At 45.6% G+C, this 19736-nt stretch overlaps 1 protein-coding gene across 1 annotated transcript in view; it reads left to right on the top strand.

Annotated features, from left to right (window-relative positions):
- Positions 1 to 2459: 2459 nt before the first annotated feature.
- Positions 2460 to 19736, top strand: part of Pde1c (Phosphodiesterase 1c) — an 879030-nt gene continuing 861753 nt past the window's right edge. Inside the window, exon 1 of the mRNA XM_070531076.1 lies at positions 2460 to 2946. The gene's annotated coding sequence lies outside the window, so the exon portion shown is untranslated. The remainder of the gene's footprint in view (positions 2947 to 19736) is intronic.

Below are 19736 nucleotides of genomic sequence, written 5' to 3'. Positions count from 1 at the left end.
AGATATCCACTGGAAGACAACACTACGCCACTTGCTTCTCAAATGTTTGATTAAATTCAACGAATTCCGGGAAAATTTGTTAGGAGGATCGCCTATGTACGACGTTTAGAATGACATCGAGAATCAGATGAAGTATTTTTTTTTTGTTAGCGTGAGTGCAGCTTCTATAGATCAAAACTCCGCGTAATCGAAAGGCACGGTATGTCTGCAACCGCAGCTGATTCATGTCAACTTTGGTTGCCTAATTTAGTAACCTGTGCTATGAAATGGCCTTAGACATGCCATTGTAGGGAGAGCACTGAACATGTTTACCACATGCTACCGCTGAAGCGCTAAATGGTAAACGCCGTAAGCTTAGGCAAAACTATCTTAAACCAATGGTTATGTCTGAACACTGCCAAGGGAATTACTAGACGTTTACGACGAGGCAACCCCTTTTTATTCATCAGCGCCTATCGGGAAGTCAACGCAGCTTTGACGCCAACAGTTGACGGGTCAACAAAAGACACCTGTACCTGCACCTGGCAGCCTGAACTAATGACGAAAAGGGCCAACGTCGAATGCTAACGTGGGAACGGCTTCGACCTCGGGTTCCCAGATTGCTAAATATGCGGCCGCATGTTTAGCAACATCGGAGGCGCAGTTCGGCGGAACGGTGCGATATCACGGGCGGGATATTGCGACCGATTCGACGATTGGGGTTGGCCGCGATACCACCATCAGAGTTTCTAGTGTTGTCGTCTAGGGAAGGCGACGGTATTAAAAAGCGGAGACTTTTGGTGCAGTGAGTGGCTGACGTCGCCTGATATGAACTCAGACGTTTAATATGCCTCTCCATCGAGTGGGCTTACGTATATGGAGCCAGTGTGACTAATGTAAAACCCTTTTTCCTTCATTCCTACTACCGGACGTACCACCAATGGGCTTGGTGGATTCCCGGCGCAGACACCACCACGAGCCGCAACACAGTGTTTACATGCAAGTAATAATTTAGTTTTCTCACTGCGATAAGCTTTCGGCCATCCACACTGGCACAGTTAATGATCTCGTGCTTGCAAAGTGTGCCGTGTTATTGCTGCTCGCACCCGTCGCGGTGGCCCAGTGGCCATGGCGTTTCCCTGCTGACTTCCAGGTCAAGGGTTCGATTTCGGCAGCGGCGGTCGCATTTCGGGGGGGCTAAACGAAAAAAAACGCTCGTGCAATTTGATTTAGGTGCACATTGAAGAACCCCAGGTGACCAACATTCATCCGGAGTCCGCTACTACAGCGTGCCTCATAATCGTATCGTGGTTTTGGCACGTAAAACTCCCGAATTTAGTTTGACATCTGCCCGTGCGAGCTTGATACCGACGAAAACCCGTGCAAGCTCTTGCTCTCGAAGATTAAACTAATCGGCACTGAAAAATATAACTAAAACAAACGTTTTATAACAAATGTAACAACAAATATAACAAACAAACGTAGTCTCATAATTACGCATATTATACAGTGCCTTGTATGGCTTCGGCGCACTATACTGAACTAAGTTCATGGCACTCAGAAATGGCTAAAAATTGGCCGATAACCTCACGGTATTTTAAGGCACTGTTTGACTAAACTATCGTTGTTCAAGTTTACAATGCGATTTTGTGCACACTGTTTGTAAGTACTGATAAGCAGGGCATCATGAAACAACAAGCAAACTACTAGGCACTTTATGCGCTACGAATTTTATTCTTACCGGTTTCACTCTACATACTTTTTATTCCCCTTTGTGAGACGCGGCAGGCTTGCCTATATTTATTGTTTGTGCAAAAGCGCAAGCTTCGCCGATCTTCCCAGGGAAAAAGAAAGAGGAAATGGGAAGGAACTACTGCGTCCCACTGCCGGAAATTGGCGCAGAATTGATGGTATCTCCAACGGTAACTCCCAGAAACTAGCCGCCGCTGTTCTGGCGGACAGCGAGCGCCGTATGTGCATAATGATGCATCCTGCTGGTCCTCCTTCGCATGGCTCTGCCGCCAGACGATTGAGCGCTGCTAGAAAGCGCTTCAGTTGGCGCAACGATATCCGAAGTGGAGGCAGAATGAAGATGGTAGCGGATCACTGCACCCCACAGCGAACCCGATTACCCTTTCCCGCTGTAAACAGAGCGCGTTAGAAGAGCGATCTGTTTCTCCGTTCTTCTTCATTTTTTTTTCTTTTAACTCGCCGCGCACCGCTCTGCTGGCAATACGGGCGTCTCAAGCTGCAAGCACTTAAGGGAAACTAATGCGAGCGCTGTGTTCGATAGGAGGCACTGCTCGAACTGCACTGCACAGCGACGGCGCGTCCAGCGAAGCAAAAAGAAAAAAAAAGAAGGAAGCCGGGCCGATCTTCGTCCACGATAAGCAGAATGCGAAGGAGGCGTGCGCGCGCGCGCCGGGGGCGGGTTCGGCCCCTGTTTCCGAAACTCCAGCCTCGCCGCTTCCCGGTACTCGCTCGACCCGCGCGCTCACATCGGCAGCGACAGGCGATCCAGGACCGGCGGCGGCCCGGGGCGCTTCGGCGGCTCGTCTCACACGCGCCGCACGCCGCGCTCGCGACTGACGCCCGTCGACGGCCCCCGCTACGGCACGCGCCGCCGCACGCGATTCGTTTTCGTCGTGCATGGGAACGCGCGTACCCACGTGGACTACGGCTCCTGTTCTGAGAGACTGAAAAAAAAGAAGCGTTGGTCGTCCCTGTTCCTCCTCCGATGACATGAGCGACGACTCTTCCAAGTGTTCGGCTCGAGCTGGCAGTGAATCCGGGAATACGGCCGCGCGGGAAGTGACGCGAAGGCTGTCCAACCCCTTTTAGACAAACTTGCCTCGCAGCCACCTTCTTTCTACACCGGCAGCGGCGAAGCGGATCTAACCGGAGGCCCAGACTGCGAAGCGCGACGGCTCCGTGCGCCAACTTCCCACTGACACCTGTTGACGAGCGGTAAGTTTGCGCTGACATCGACGCGTCCAGGCTGACAGCGGAGGAGGGCGCAGCACAAGTGTTGACGCGACTTGCTGCGAGAGCTGCACGGAGGTGACGCGATAATTTCTTCTGGAAACGTATCGCGCCATCTCCGCGGGAGATTTCTCACATTTGTCTCATCCGCCCGATTCTTGGCGCTTGCCCTTGCGAGAGAAAAGGCAGCGTCCTGCTTCGTTTATGTCATACGGCCTAAGAAAAAAAAAAACGCATGAAGAAACTCGCGGGAACTGCGCAGTTAAGAAGGGTCGGTTGCCTTTATGCCCACTTTTACTTGCCGTTCACCCGTAAGTAGACAGTACCTTTAGTGTGTCGACTGGGTGAGGCCGGCATCGCGAAGCAGGCGACAGACACTAGTGGGTTTCTCGCCTCCTTCGCAGCGAAGTTATCAGGTTGCTAACTACTTGTAACGTGAATTAAAGAGCCTAGTAATAAATGTTACAGGCTTAATTCACATAGTTCTGCTTTTCCCTGAATTGTGATTCCAGAAAAGGAAATAGCATCATGCATCAAAGCCTTGACGAAAGTGTCTTGAGATGCAGTGATGAAGGCCTTTTTGTGTGGATATGCTATTTTCAATTAGTGACTAAATCAAAGGCACGTAATCACGCTGTTTCCTAGAATGGCCTCTTTTACCCCACTACAACAATTCCTAAATATATTATCTGGGTAATAAGTGCATTCTTCAATGAATATCATTCATCACTTATTCCTTCACTGAAAGCATGCTACTTTTTTGTTCTCGTTTCTTTGATTTTCCTGGATATATGGTTCACTGAATAAAGCCAGGTTCGGATCAATGGCAACCGCAACTTCTGTAGGCAGCGCCTCTCAGCCATGGCGTTCATCACTCTGTTTGCTTGCAACGTCGAATATGGACGCGCCTATATATATGATCACCGGTTTGTTAATACTACGGAACTGTTTGATATCTGTTTTTTTACTTAGAACTGACTAAAACAATGTATAAAGTGAAAGGCTCTTACTGCTGGCGTAAAGCGTTAAAAACTGCATATCCGGGTTGACCGGGTACGAAAGTTGCACACAAGCAATGGGCACATAGGCACGAACAACGCCTGGAGGCGGCTTATATTAAGGAATATGGTGAAGAATGGGTCAATGACATAGTATTTCTTTGTATGCCTCCGAATGGCGCATCTTTGGAATCAGATTCGTGATACTACTATGCCTCACTTCGTATCCCATCTTGCGCATTTCTTGTGCAAAGCACGCATGCGCCCACGTCACATACAAGATGACTTTCTGTTCTAAATTAAAAAAAAATGGCGCTTATTCGAGTCCGTACGTTTGTTGCTTGTGCGTGATCCTGGCACCGTGGTATGAAAGCAACAATTCATCCAACAAGTTTTGCACATGCGGTATTTTGCGAAGCCGCATCTGGAGCAGTTTAAGGCTACGCTGGGAACAATGGCGCCGTAACCATATTAGAATTGCACTTCATTCCCATTAGCTATCTTTATGTGATGACTTATGTGTCAATAACACTGGCATCGATCATTGGCTATACTAGCTACTGACCTTCTATTCACTATGCATCAGTTATCATCACCTAAATTACAGGTCCAGGGAGACAGCCCTCAATTATTTGACATTGTGCTGGCAAAAACGTACCATAAATGGAAGGAAATCGAACTCAACTGATCTTAGAAAGCTTTCAAGCATAGCTGAAACTCATTCGTTGTAATATTTAGGCAGAATGAAGGACTTTCTGCCTAAATGTTTTAGGTGCGGTTAGGTGTAGTTGGGGCCATGATGGGAATGACGCTTTCGAAAGTACATGTTGTTAATAAAATCAGTGAGCATTGCGATAAATGGTAGCCATATTTTTCTACGTCATGAGTATATGACGTTCAATTCACCCCGTGTGTACTGCCGGTGTTACGTGCGTGGCGGCCACCAGCCACAAACGTAACAAGCTTTTCTCTAGCATAAAATTAAGTGTATGACAAGAATCCGTTTATGACACTAATAGAAGGTTCAGCAGCAGGGGACTGAATCACAAAGTTGAAATTGTTGAGGCAAATTGGAGGCAATCTTCATGCTGGACATATCATTAGCGAAGTCTGCAATCCAATACAAAGAACACTTACGAACGAAAAGGCGCGTGAGTTTAACTCCGGAGTTTTAGTGCCCGCATTCGTAAGTGCCAATTACACGCTAATATTTTAGCTTTCGTGTCCCCTCTAGTGCACCAAGTGACTGTGCTATTTGTTTTCTCACTCTTACTGCAAACGAGCTGAACCGTGGGTCGCACTTTGCAAGAATTATTTTCCTTTGATTTTATTCACTTCTCATTCACGTCCTGCCGTTCGGCCGATCATGGCGAGTGCGGTGGCGCGGTTTCAAGTGAGCCGATAACGCACGGCGAAAATAATGTAAAGCGAGTTGAAACGTTACAAAATACTATCCCGGACGTAAAGTCCTTATAATGTTCAGTAAACGTCAGTCCCAATAACTCGTAGTTCATGCTCAGTTGCCATGATAAAAGCAAGAAATACCGTTCGATTCCAAGAACACATTTCCGATTGCCTCGGTTCCGTTCTGAAGAAGTTGTGCAATACGACGGCTGTACTACTGCTGGGCACTGCTGTCAGTATTGTAGTACAACTATCAACTATCAGTACAACTATCTGCAGTGCATACTGCTCGACTTGCCTTTTCAGGGAGTAAGTATTTTTGATCATAATTGTTGTTTTCACAAATAAGCTTGCAATGTTCGGTATTCCGAGGTCAAACTACTCCTGTATAATGGAATAAGACAACGAATTGTAACTTCCATCCCCTAACAACAAGTGCAAGTACTACAAAATAGACACGAGAAAAAAGTGCAACAAATGTGCCAACCTTCTTCATTAGAAAATTTGCGTATAAAATGAGAAACAGCCCGTTAAGTTTGTTGGAATTCTTCACTTTCCGAAATAAAGTACAACACCGCGTGGTTCATAGCTGTTGTTTCCATCGCATACTTTCGGTGTTTGCAGCAGGAAAAAAAAAACTGAGCGAGAGAGAGAGCCTTCTCGCCTGAAAACATTTTCGAAATTCCTGACGACTTTAATTTTTTTCTGACGTGCTTTAAAGGAAAGCGGCGTATTTTAGTGTCTCGGGCAGGCATACTTATGATAGGTTGTCTGGTACGCTTTTCGCGGATTTGTTGCTTACAATGACTCCTATAATTTTTTTTTAAGTTCATTGCCTCACTTTAATGCTTTCAGGTCCATATTAGTTTTTCAACCATTCGATGCAGAAGAGCAGGCGGTGCTTCTGGATTTTGCCAGTCTACCTTTCTGAATTATTTTCCTTTCTAAAATATGTTGAACGATTGTTACTTTTGCCGCGTTGACTGCTGCACGCCGAGGCGAACGGCTATGACAGTCATGCTCTTCGCTTGCGGGCCAGAAATTCACCGCATGTTGCCGACCTTCATTGACCACTCATAAGCGAATAAAATTAATCTTCCCAGATGTTTAGTCCACATTCTGCATTTTGCACGAGTAACGCCAAGCACGAATCCGACTTGTCGCAGCTAGTGAAATTTACTTCGACACTAAAGATGGCGCAGTTTTGGAGCTTCGATGCTTTGGTACAGAACTTTGATTAAGCGCTTTTGCTCGTTTAATCGTTTTTATTTCATCCGTTAGCTATTCAACCATAATTATTGATAAAAGCAAAGCCATACCCAAAAATGAAACGCAAACTAAGTGCGCTGAAGAAGTTTCTGCAAAGTGTGAGACCTTGCCTTTCGAGGATACATTACGCTGCGCTCTGCCCCATACACTGTCACGCTCGCCCTCACGTCCCTTTTAATACAGTAAAAAGAAGAAAAGGTGACGTTGCGATTACTTTCCAAGAAAGGAAGAAAAGATATGCGATTGAAATTCAGTAGACTGTTCGTCTCAAAGAGATGCGTCCGGAGCAATTTTCTCATAAAATTATGCAGCAAGTTCACACTAAGTGCAATAGCTGTATGTACATGAATGCGACAGTATGACGTATCGCATAATTTTTCAAGTGCGTCGCGTTAGCGCCAATGGGAATGGTTCACCACGGGAAAACTCATCGTGTTACTGTACCAGCCGGAGGTAGCTTGAGTCGATGAAGTCGCCTCTAACGAATTCATGTAAAGAAATAGCGCTCGCTAATAAATACGCTATCGCACGAAGGTTAATGTCCTACATGATGGCGCATTGCATTGTTATGCATTCGGACATGCGATACGCTACTGTCGCATGCATGTAAACAGGGCTAACTGGAACGCAATGTAAGAGCACGCCTCACCCAGTATTATCGCTTATCTCGCAGACGCAACCCACCATGTAGGATGAACATTGATGTTAGGAGCAGCTATCTTTAACTTTGATCTTCCCCTTCAGTCCAATTATTACGATCGGTTGGTATCAAAGCTCAAAGGTGCAAATTCTAAACCGACAGTCCCATATGCCAAAGAAGTAACACAAAGAAATGTGAGCTTGATTTCTCTCCTCTATCGCTGTCCCGACAAACAACATCATCCTATGGTCAGCTTCATGAGCTTTGCATTAGCGTCGCGTTCCTGGCGATCAGTTCTTGGGAAGCGTTACCGACATACGACAACTTGTACCGCCGCTGAAGTTTAAATGCGACCAACTGGGAAACGCACGCGCGCATACTGCGTGCCTTTCGGGCTTGATATTGCTATATCAAATTTTGCTCCCCTCTTGGGCCTGCCCGTGCTTTGTCATCTCTCTCTCTCTCTCTCTCAAACTCTCAATCTACAATGCTGAAAATAGGTTTAATAGCAGGTGAAAAAATATTGGAAGCAAACTAAAGCATAATTGTTCTGGGCAACGCGCACTTCTATGGTTCGGTCACTCGGACATGAAACCATTTTGAATGCTGCACATGCGGACGCTCAAAGAAGACAGAAACGAGGTAACAAAGATGTGCATGGTGCCGAAACACCGAAACGTAATTGCGTGCCACATGATGCATGACTTGCATTTGCCGGCGTGACTACTCTGGTTCACACGAGGTACCTTCGGGTCCATTATGCCTTTGTACGTGATGGGCGCTGAGCTCACTTTTCAAACAACAAGCCCTCGTCGCTGTTTTTGCTCCTCGTTTATTACCTTTGAGAGCTTTGTCGCCATTTCATTAATTTCAGTTCACTTTGCACACTCTCCCCTTTTATTTGTTGCCGTATACGCTGCTAATGAGACTTGCACCTAGTAAGGAGGTCACTTGAATAAATGAACGCCTAGGATCATTCATTCTCATGGTCACCATGATAACTGCCTAGCTCTGCCAGCACTACCAGCAAACTGCCTGTGCATTGAGCATCAAGCACACTAATCATCTCAACATCACTGATCCACTCGCTCTTGGCTGCCTTTGAGAGGCTAAGGCATTGTTTGCCTCGTCTACTCCACGTAGTAAACGATGTTTACAGCTGGCATGAAACGAAAAGAGCAAAAAGAAAGAAAGAAGGCTACACAGGCGGTAACTTCACGGATCTCTTGCATAAGTTCACCCCACCAGTCAATAACATCGAGTATGCATTGAAGGCCTTGCCACATCGTTACAAGAATACGCCCATGTGCTATTGGTTCAGGTGACAGTTTTTGTGTCACTTCTCGCATTTTACGTAAATGAATCTTGCGCTGATAAACCATCTATGAAGTGTACAGATATATGATAGAATTTTTGAAAGAACATCAGTTAGGCTTAGCCAAATTTGAATAGGTCAACCTGGTTTAATGAAAACACTAAGGAATCGATTCTTTACGAAGTGGACCCTCAACTCAAATACCAGCTGGATGTAGAACTTTCGAAAAGTACCGAGACACTCATTCATCGGCTGCGCCTTGGTACAGCATAGACCAAACATTTCCTATATCGCATCAAACGGGCTCCTTCCCCGCCTTGCTCCTGTGGCCACGACGATGAGGATGTCCTCGAATGTCCCCCTCTTCTCGAATGTCCTCCTACTCCTCGAGTGTCCCATATACGCGATGCAAAGGCGGCAGCTAGAAAAAGAGCAACACTCCATTTATCCTCACCGGCCTGTTTCACTAGCAAATTTGCTGGGCCCATAGGCATCGAAAATGGCACAGCGAAAAGCATTGACCGCACTTGACTAGTACTAGAACGCACAAGTTGTGGATATTGCACTGAATAGTCACATGATGTTACTATAACTTGCTTCTATTATTTGTAATTATTAATGCTTGTATATTACGTGTTACACTTTTTTTTTAATTGTGTGGGTGCATTATTTTCAATCTGTGTAATTCCTCATCTGTTTATATGCTCATCACAGTCTACATCACGGCCATTTGTGTGTGTTTGTGACTGTTTACACACTCATTGTGGCGCAACTTGCATTGACTTTTATATTGTTATGTTCATGGGTATATAAGACTGTGTGCTGTGGATTTATGACCCCATGACGTGTTTTTTTTTTCATTTTCTTACATATATCTTTTTATATTGTTGTTTCCGCTATGCGAAAAGGAGCAGCCGTCACCATTATAAGATGACTACGTCTCTTTCCTTTAATTTCAATAAAAAAAATAAAGAAATTTAGTCCCCATTTCTGCTTTCATTTGCGTGCCCTCTTTGCGCGACTATCTCGGCAGGACTTAGTTCTTCGCATGGAGAGCGGAAGTGCGGAGGTGCCACGATTCAATAATCAGAAAACAATAAAAAAGTGAGACGATTATCGCTGAAGTAACGAAGGCAAGTCTTCAAGCTTCCGAAGAAAAGGAAATGCAATAGTACTGGCTTTATATGAATTTTATATGAACTTCCTATGCGTCCACGAAAACAAGTTATCGATCATATATGTGAACCTGTAACCTTTTATATTCTCGCGTCTTCTATAGAAGACAGTCAGCGTTCGAGGCTCTGCACGTTACTGAACTATATTTGTCGAGACGCAAGCACGGCTGAGCATAAACATAAGCGCAAATAAGTGATGCGCTTGGACGTAGCATTTCACCTTTCACCATACAACACTCGCGCCATCTTTTAAACCTATTTTGTTATGATCTGTACGGAGTAACATTGGACACATTAGCTCCTAATGGAACGTGCCAAAATACTGAGTTGAACTTACCCTATTAGCAATATAATAAGAGTCCCAAATGGTAATTAAGGGATTATCTCGGAAAACGATGAATTCCTATTTATACAACGGAGCTGTTCCACAGGACTCTGTGTTTCCGGTGTTCTTTTCTTTTTAACAAAAAAAAAAGTGCGTGAACTTCGTGCAGACTGTCTTGCCATCTGCTGGCCTGTCGCCTTTATCGTGTCTCGGAGGACCTGCTCTGCATGAATGAAGCGCGATCCAATCGTGACAGCACTTATTTACCTTAACAATGTTGCATTGCAAACTGTTACTTCTTATTGTTACCGTGGTGTTCCCATTACCAACAACCTTTCTTGGAAATTACACATAGAACATACAACACCGAAAGGTTTTGCTACATTCGCATACTTTCGTAGGAACTTATCTTTAGCGCCCTGATTCTTGAAACTGCTATTTCAACCACCTATGTTCGTCCACAGCTTGAATTTGCAGCATCCATCTGGGACCCAGGTCCCACTAGCCTTATTCAACGCCTTGAAGCTGCGCAATATCGCTCAGCTTGATTCATCATCACTACCACAGTACCGCCACTGCAACAAAAATGAAGCGAATTTTTCACCTCCCTTCGTTAGCCTCTCGAAGAAAACAATCCCGTCCTTCCCTTTTTTCATAATATTTGCTACCACAACAGTACCCTGCGTTCACGTTGTATTCAGCCGGCGTCATTCAATTCTTCACGCTTGAACCATCCCCACAAAGTCGCCATACCGCACTGTAACACCCAGTCACGTACTCGCATTCATTTTTTCCTAAAACACGTAAAGAATGGAACAACTTGTCACCATCGGTAGTGGACATAACACATGCTGTCCTATTTAGGACCAACATAGAAAGCGTAATTTAGTGATTATGCCCCAACAAGCCAATGTTGTAATTGTATTATGGTGCGTTTATGTTTAAATTTATATTAGCATGCACCTGTTAAGTTCCTTTACCTTGTGTGCTAATTTTTAAAGTTTTTTTTCTTTTGTTATGCATTCTAATGCAGCAAGTGTCGTAACCTTGTTCCTTTTTACGTATTAAAAAAAATTAAATTATGGGGTTTTAAGTGCCAAAACCACTTTCTGATTATGAGGCACGCCGTAGTGGAGGACTCCGGAAATTTCGACCACCTGGGGTTCTTTAACCTGCACCTAAATCTAAGTACACAGGTGTATTCGCATTTCGCCCCCATCGAAATGCGGCCGCCATGGCCGGGATTCGATCCCGCGACCTTGTGCTCAGCAGCCTAACACCATAGCCACTGAGCAACCACGGCGGGTCTTTTTACTTATGCCACTGCCCTCTGCATTGTACCTTGAGGGCATCACAAATAAATAAATAAATAAATAAATAAATAAATAAATAAATAAATAAATAAATAAATAAATAAATAGTGTGACGCTTCGCGCGAGACCGTTTAAATTTTAAGCACACACATGTAGTCCATGGAAGTGATTAACGACACGTCACAACATTCTTGTGGAGGAAAGAGCGCAAAGCGGGCGGTCATACCAATGGCAACGGGCAAGCAAAAATGACACTGAGCAGATGATACTCCAGCCGCGATACAACGTAGTTTGCTTAGGGCAACGCATTTTTGGCGACGGCGGATATCAAGGAACGCGTGGATTGTCCTAAATAGCAGCCTAAACTGATTCTCACAAATAGGTTTTGTTACTTGGTATATATCTGTGAAGCATAGGTTGTAATTTCCGAGTTCAGCTGACTGACTGGGCTTAACGTTCCATAGAGAGAGAGAGAGAGAGAGAGAGAGAGAGAGAGAGAGAGAGAGAGAGAGAGGTGAAAAGAAAAACACAGCGAGGTCGACAAGGCTGAGCTCGGTTTGCCAGCTTACACTGGGGGACGGGAGAGAGAGATAAAAATAGAGGAGAACTATAAAAACATAACAAAGAAACATAAATCTTTATGTGTAGATAAAATTCAGTTCAATTCGAAGAAAGGCAGGGAGGTTAACCGTGGTCGCGTCCGTTTAGCTTCGTATGAGCGCCACTCCTGTGTACTTCTCTGTCTTCTGTTGCCGTTATTTTCGACCTGCTTTTAGTATGAAGATCAACCAACTCGCTCAGTTTTACACTCTGTTGCAGTTACCCTACACATGGGGAAGGCAACAGGGGAAATCTTAGAAGGTAGAAGGAAAGTCAGTGTGCGCACACCTTCAGATGAAAATTCGAGGGGGGAAGCGGAGAAAGTCAAATGTGCCAAAGCAACCTTGGAGCAATTTCAGTTTGTTAATGTACAACTAAAACGCTGTGCGTGAACGTTTTTCGAACCCAGAGCTCGTTCTCGGGGACAGAGTGCCATAGCCACTGAGACGCGGCTGGTAATACAGTGTGTTTCAGCGAACACTGTCGAAAATTTAAAAAAAAATGCCCGTGGCAGATAACACAATCCTAGGCCATGAGCTGGTCTACTCGAAGAGGCGGGCATTACTTGCACGAAAAAGTGAAATGCATAATCGAACAAATAATAGAAATGCAGTAATTAAATTTTCAACTAATTAACTCAGGTTGTATATTGCAATGTACAAATTCTAGCCGGGGAGTTCGGCGGATCCCGCTTGGAACGAGTTCTCAGGATGACACCAGTTTCGATATATGAATTCCCGAACTTTGCGGAGGAGTGCATTGGTGTTCCAGTCACTTTTGTGCTTCATTGCATAAAACGACGTTTTGTCAAGAAAGTAAGTGGAACGACAGTACATTTTCACCGCCAGTGTGACGGCGTAATAACGGAGGATTCGATAACGGGGGAACTTGCGAGGAAGCGAAAGACCGCGCAACGGGCGACAAAACATAAAATTATAAGCGTATCGTTGATAGGAAAATGGCTGTGTGGAGTATAGATTAAACGCGGTTGGATGATTTTCTGGTTTATATAGCCAGACAAAGAGAACCTGGGCAGTTGATATAGCGCGTTGAATAAGTAAACGGCAGCCAATTGGACTTTCCGTATCGCTACCAAGGGAAGCAAAAACGCAGTCGAGGGTGGCAGAGGATCACGCGGACGGAGACGATTAGGAAACTTCCAAGCACACAGGATGGGTGCACGGATGACGCGAAAAGGGAGTGGGCGTATCGCTACAGGAAAGGCCTTCGTACTGCAGTGTACCTACCACTTGCTGATCGTGATGATGGGGTAGTGGTATTGGTGATGAAGATTGGGAACTCGAAAGCCATACATGTGAGCTGCGGCAGAGCCGCATCGTGTGTGGTGCTAACAAAATAAGTGCGTAGTGATACACCCTGTGACTTCTCAATGCTCAGGTCGGGACGCGGCTGTTTAATATGCTCTCCTGTAACCACCGCCAGCACCAGTCAGCTGTACGATGACGTTGCCCTAGATGCCTTTCTCGCCCCTTAATGTAAACAGAAAGCGATGTAACGACCCTCTTTTACTTTCGAGGAGTCCGCTTCCCATAGGCAGTCTGCTAGGGGCTATGAAACCGTAAGCAACTCAATAAACGTTTCTCTTCCGCCTTCTAGTCCTGCCTTCGCGATCTACGACAATGGTGATGGTATATTAAGGACGAGAATAACTGGTCGCGTTGATAGTAACGGTACTGGTGGCGATGGTGATGATCACAGCCCGTCTTGGTTTGTGTTTACCGCCTGCAACGCAGCCCACCTGAAAAGCAATGCACTTGAGACATAATTTCGTGCTTCGTTTGCCTGCTCCACGTTTTCCTAGGTAAATCAGAGGGACCAACAGCAAGGTGTGAAATAGTACACAGCAGCAATTTACTTGCGCTATTTTGTGCGAGAAAAAATGTCACATTTGGATATCTTGCTTTTTATGACGTCGCATGTCTCCGGCGACGCGTCCCCATTGGGCCTCAGGGCGCTCAAAATTACGGTTGTGCATCAAATAAAAAAGAATTACACGTTTCATTCCTCAAATTTCGTTGTCAGGGCGAGATGAGCGAATTACAAAGACTTTTACCCTTTTCATTTGTTGTGAGCGTATAGGACGCTCAGCATATTACCGAAGATAATGTATGGCGATGAAAACGGAATGGGTTTCGCCATGTTGTCTGACGTAATTGGCATTGCGCGCGCGATATTTCTTGACTTCTGGATTTGGGTTCGATGCAAACGCAAGAAGCAAAATGTGTTTTGCATTGTCCTTGTGCAATATCGACCAGCTATTACAGCGTTATTATGTGTAGGGCCACTATAATATTGCATGGCTCTATTTATTTTCGCCTTTTGCCAGTGGTGAGAGCGCTGCTTCGCCAATACTTCATCGTCATGATCATTCGCTCGTGAGTGATGGGCGATTAGAAAAGAATAAAACCAAGCAAAACGAATCCTTATACAGTATACCGGCCAGGATATCCTGACACTTCGCACTCACTTATTGTAGCGACGTCTTCGACTGCGACCTTGCAGCGTGAGGTAAGCCTATGGCATCCACTAAGCAGTCGCCTGCTCCAAAAGACCACTTTCCACTTCGCAGGTTCCAGTAATGGATGTCACACACCTTCTACTTAGGTTACATGCAGCTGTAGGTAAATATTCACTAGGGAAGCAGGAATAGCTGCCGTCGTAGTACAACTGACAAAACACCGCCGGCGGCATGTGGTGCCCGCGGGTTTGACTTTCGCCGGCGAAAACTGCACTTTCGTATGCAATTAGTTTAATTGTTCATTTCGTTTACCGCAAACACGAAAAAGAAAAAGAATTATCTATGTCACATAATCAGTAGACACTTTGGTTATTTAAAAAATGACTCTGCTAGCGGCTGATGAGTGTGAGCTAATTGACGTAGACTGCCAGACATTCTCCGACTACGCTGATTAGAGTGGTAGCACTATAGCTCCGAACTGTACAGTGAAATAAACTTGCTCGCAAAATGCCGACGAATGTTGTTCAGAAAAAAATGGGTGCCTAACGAGGTGTCCCATTGTAGTAGTAATAGTAGTAAACGACTTGATTGGGGTCCTGAGGAGCTAAGCGGGGGCCTGCAGGTCCCTACCCAGCCGTTGGTCAGTCCCATGTCGGAACAGAGTCCATGCCTCTCCGCTCGTTCACGGGCCCTCTGAACAGCCAGGAGCTGGACGTCTTGTTTCGGGTCTGTAATGGCCTTCGTCCAGTCTTCTTCTCGGTTAAAATACTGTAACACAGGGTACTGCCACAGCATGTGATTTATAGAGCTAAATTCAGTGCCACAATCTGGGCAGAGTGAATCAATGTCCGGGTGGAGCATGTTGAGAAAGCCCCTAGAGGGGTAGGTCCCCGTCTGGAGCATGCGGAGCGTGCTAGCTTGCGGCCTGTTGAGATGGAGGAAAGGAAAACTCTGCCTATTCCCTCTGTAATGAGACATGATTTCATGAAAAGTAACTAGTGGATCACTGTGGACGAGCTCTCCCGAACTCACCCGAGACACCATCCCGTCGCGGCGGCATACGAAACCTCGCGCACGTTCGCGGGCTATCTCATTGAGGTTCAGTTGACCCGGTAATACGTCTGGTCCCGTGTGAGCTGGGAACCAGACTATGTAGTGAACAATGTCAGAGCTGTGTTTGCCATCCAGAATCCTGGCTGCTTCTTTGGCTATCAATCCCGATGCGAACGCTCTAATGACTGCTCGGGAGTCAGTGTACACCGTGGTGCGTTTTTAGTCCAGTAATGCGAGAGCTATAGCAGCCTGTTCACCCACATCGGCAGAGGAGGTCTTCAGCGAGGCTACCGAGAGGAGTTCTCTCCTGTCATTGACTATGGCTACGGAGAACGTGTTGGCATTGGCGTGTCGCGCCGCGTCAACAAAGGTCTCTGTTACGGATATGTTTTTAAGAAAGTTCTAGCCCTCGCCAACCTTCGACCTTTATTGTGTTGGGGGTGGACATTTCTTGGAAAAGGGTCTACAATAAAGGAGTTCCTTGTCTGAATATCAAGTTGCGTGGTATTTCCCTGATTGAAGCTAGGACGGAGGCCTGCCGCATCCAGCAGTCTTCTGCCTGCTTTGGAGTTTGATAATCCAATAATTTGTGCTGATCTTTGTGTTTCTATTAATTCCGAAGTTGTGTTGTATACTCCCAATGTCATGAGTTTCTCTGTGCTAGCCGTGATTGGCACGCCGATCACCCTTTTGATACTCCTGCGCTAAGCGTGTCTAATTTATCCATTTCCGTTTTCGTCCTATTGAGGACCGCGACTATGTAAATGACATGGCTGATGAGGAAAGCATGGTGAGCCTTAAGGAGTATATCCTCGCCTATGCCGCCTTTATTGTTGGACACTCTCATAATTAATCTAATAATGTTCTCAGTTTTCGTGGTGAGTTGGGCTATAGTCTTAGCGTTGCAGCCCTTTGAGTTTATTGAAAGCCCTAGCATTTTGATAGTCTACTCTTGCGATGGTGTGCTCATCTCTGGTACGAACGCTAATGGGCACCTGATCGAGTGGGGTGAGTCCCCTAGCACCTCGTCTAGCCTGTCTGTACAGCAGGAGTTCCGACTTTCCAGGCGAGAGTGCCAGTTCCGTACCTTCCAAGAAAGACTCTGCAACATCCAGAGCCTGTAGAGCTTGTTCGACCGTAGCCTCCGATCCTCCAGGACACCAGATTGTAATATTGTCAGCATATAATGCATGACCTACGTAAGAAATTGCTGCAAGGCTTTTCGACAACTTGCGCATGGCTATATTAAACAGAAGGGGTGAGATAACTACCCATTGGGGAGTTACCGTTCTTCCGAGTGTGAAATATTCCGGGAGTGATTGCCTCAACTTTATGGCCGCCTTCCTGCTCTGGAAAAAGGATGCAACGAAGGAGAAGAATTTAACTCCTAAGTTCAAGGCCGTTATCTCCTGAAGAATTTGACGTAGTAGTTCTGTGGAAACCCGCAGAACTGCTACTAGAATATACTCATGTGCAATTGTATCGAATGCCTTGGATAGATCCAGTGCGAGGACCCCCTTTACATCTTTGCTTTGAGAGTAGATTATCTGTGTTTTGAGCAGGAGCATGACATCTTGCGTTGAAAGCAAGGGCCTGAAACCAACCATACTATACGGGAATAGTTCATTGCGCTCGATATGTCTCGATATCCTGTTATGCACTGCATGTTCCACTACTTTGCTAATGCAAGAAGTAAGGGAGATAGGACGGAGGTTCTCCAAGCTGGGTCCCATTGTATCTGCATTTTCCCCTGCTTTTGTCATCTGCGTGATTTAAACACTCGTGTACTTAGATGGTGAAGCATGTTCAATAACCCCAGGTTGTCAATATAAATCCGGAGCCCGCCACTACGGACTTCCCATTGTGAAGTTCATAATAATAAAAAAAATCGTTATTCTCATATTTCAAGAACTTTCGACTTACTCTATAGCTAATTACATTAATTAAATTCTAGGGTCTTACCTGCCAAAACAACGTCATGAATATGAAGCACGCCAAAGTGGGGGACTCCGTACTAATTATGACCACGTGGAGTTCTTTAACGTGCACCTAAATCTAAATACGCGAGCGTTTTTTTTTTTTTAAATTTTTCACCGACTGAAATGCGGCTGCGGCTTCCGGGATCGCACACGGTACCTCGAGCCTAGCAGCGCAGCGCCATAACCACTGGCGGGTGTCGGTTTATATGTAATCTGAGAACCTCGCCAGCAACGTATGCGAACGACAGCGTTGCTTTCGTTCGAACAATTAACCTGGCAGCGCACGCGTACAAGACATAACAGTGATGAAGGAGAGCGGGCAGAGCGCGTTGACAGCTATCAAGAGAAGTAATTGGGCTTGCTCGGTATTCGCACTGAAAACTTTCTCCGTAAACACTTCTTAGCCTTTCAAAGAGACAGTCGGGCAAATAGCTCTCGGTGAAATCGTGTTGCTCTTAAGCGTCTAAGGAACCCTGATTTACGGAGCACTTAATCAGCTGCAGGCTGCGGCTCGTTAATATACTCCTAGAAGAAAGAAAGTGCCGAATTAGCGAACGCGTTAAGGGAAAGAAAATTTATGTAAAACCTTAATTGAGCCGCCTACAGGCTACCCCGCTGCTCTAAAGCGTTGCTCGTTCCACAAAGAGAAAGGAAAACAAGGAAATGGGAGAGGAAGGAGCGGACAAAAGAGACTCGATGAATTCGTTATAGCAGCGTTAGCTTTCCGTGATAAATAGCTGCCGTCTTTTTCGGCCATGTTGAAAAGGACGCACACGAAGCCCCTGAATACACGAAGAACTTCCATATTCGCGGAGGGACAAGGAAAGCGAAATATTTGGGTGTTCGTGGGACTAGGAATAACAACTGATTGCTCGTTCGCATAGCGACGGACAGGAATGATCGCGCTTTGTTTTGATGCCTTAGGATCTTGCATTTCGATATTTTGAGCCACCTATTAAAACTACGCCAATCACACTAGTCCTGGCCCTATGCGGGAGCTTATTCTGGCCGTTCTTAGAACTCGTGATGCTAAGAACAGGTTCAATTTTAATTAATGAACGATCGAACCACCTGCTATGCTTTCAATATCGTGTGGTTTGCATTGCACACGCTTTTTGCATCATGTCGCATCAGTTACTCAGGAACGGTAAGGCTGTGCACATACGAGAATCTATTGATCTGTTGCTCTATAGCACTCCTGTTAATAGAAAAACCCACATGACGCCCCCCCCCCCTTCTTTTTTAAACTTTGTTACTAGAGTTCTGTAGGCTAGAGGACGATGTATGAGGATTGAGGGCTAAATTCAAGCGTCTGTCGGTGCTGTTCGAAAGCCAGGAAACATATTCTAATAAAATGTACCATATTTATCTGATTATAGGTCCTCTATGCATATATTATGCCAACCATCCAGGTTCAGAGCCCCCACATGCTGGTAACAAATATTAGCAATCGCCAACCATTATATTCGAATAAACAAAATCTGGGATCAGTAAGCGCGTACCAAGACGGTAAAGTGAAATGCCCCTGGCAACATAATGCCCGAACCAACACGGCAATAAAATTAGCTGCGTGCCTAAAGTTTAAGGCTTTATGTATTTGGAGCAGCTTAACACTTCTGAAATTAGCCTACATGTAGTCTGAATGTGTATCTGCAATGCGCATAAGTGGGTTACGATTATAAAATTGGACCCGCCGTGGTTGCCCAGTGGCTATGGTGTTGGGCTGCTGAGCACGAGGTCGCGGGATCGAATCCCGGCCACGGCGGTCGCATTTCGATGGGGGCGAAATGCGAAAACACCCGTGTACTTAGATTTAGGTGCACCTTAAAGAAACCCAGGTGGTCGAAATTTCCGGAGTCCCCCACTACGGCGTGCCTCATAATCAGAAAGTGGTTTTGGCACGTAAAACCCCACAATTTTAAGTTATAAAATTGGGTAACTGAGGGAACGGCACTACAAGGGTGTGCGTTCTGCAACAAAGCTAGGCTATTGGATAAATGTCGCTGTTAGGGCCCTTTCTTCGCTTATGCAGCCATCTCTAGAATCCCTTGAAGAAGGAGAAACCAGCAGCTCGGAGGGATTTTTTGGGGGTGACGAGGTTTCGCACGTCCGCTTGCGTTTTGAATCTTTGATAACGGTTATAGGTCGACAGGCTAGTTTCGCACAATGTTTTTCGAAAAGCAGGTGGACCTATATTTGAATAATTTCAGCAATTTCCTTCAGCA

Source organism: Dermacentor albipictus, chromosome 1 (genome assembly GCF_038994185.2).
Source record: "Dermacentor albipictus isolate Rhodes 1998 colony chromosome 1, USDA_Dalb.pri_finalv2, whole genome shotgun sequence".
Lineage (NCBI taxonomy): Eukaryota > Metazoa > Arthropoda > Arachnida > Ixodida > Ixodidae > Dermacentor > Dermacentor albipictus.
This window is presented reverse-complemented; position numbering and strand designations above follow the sequence as displayed.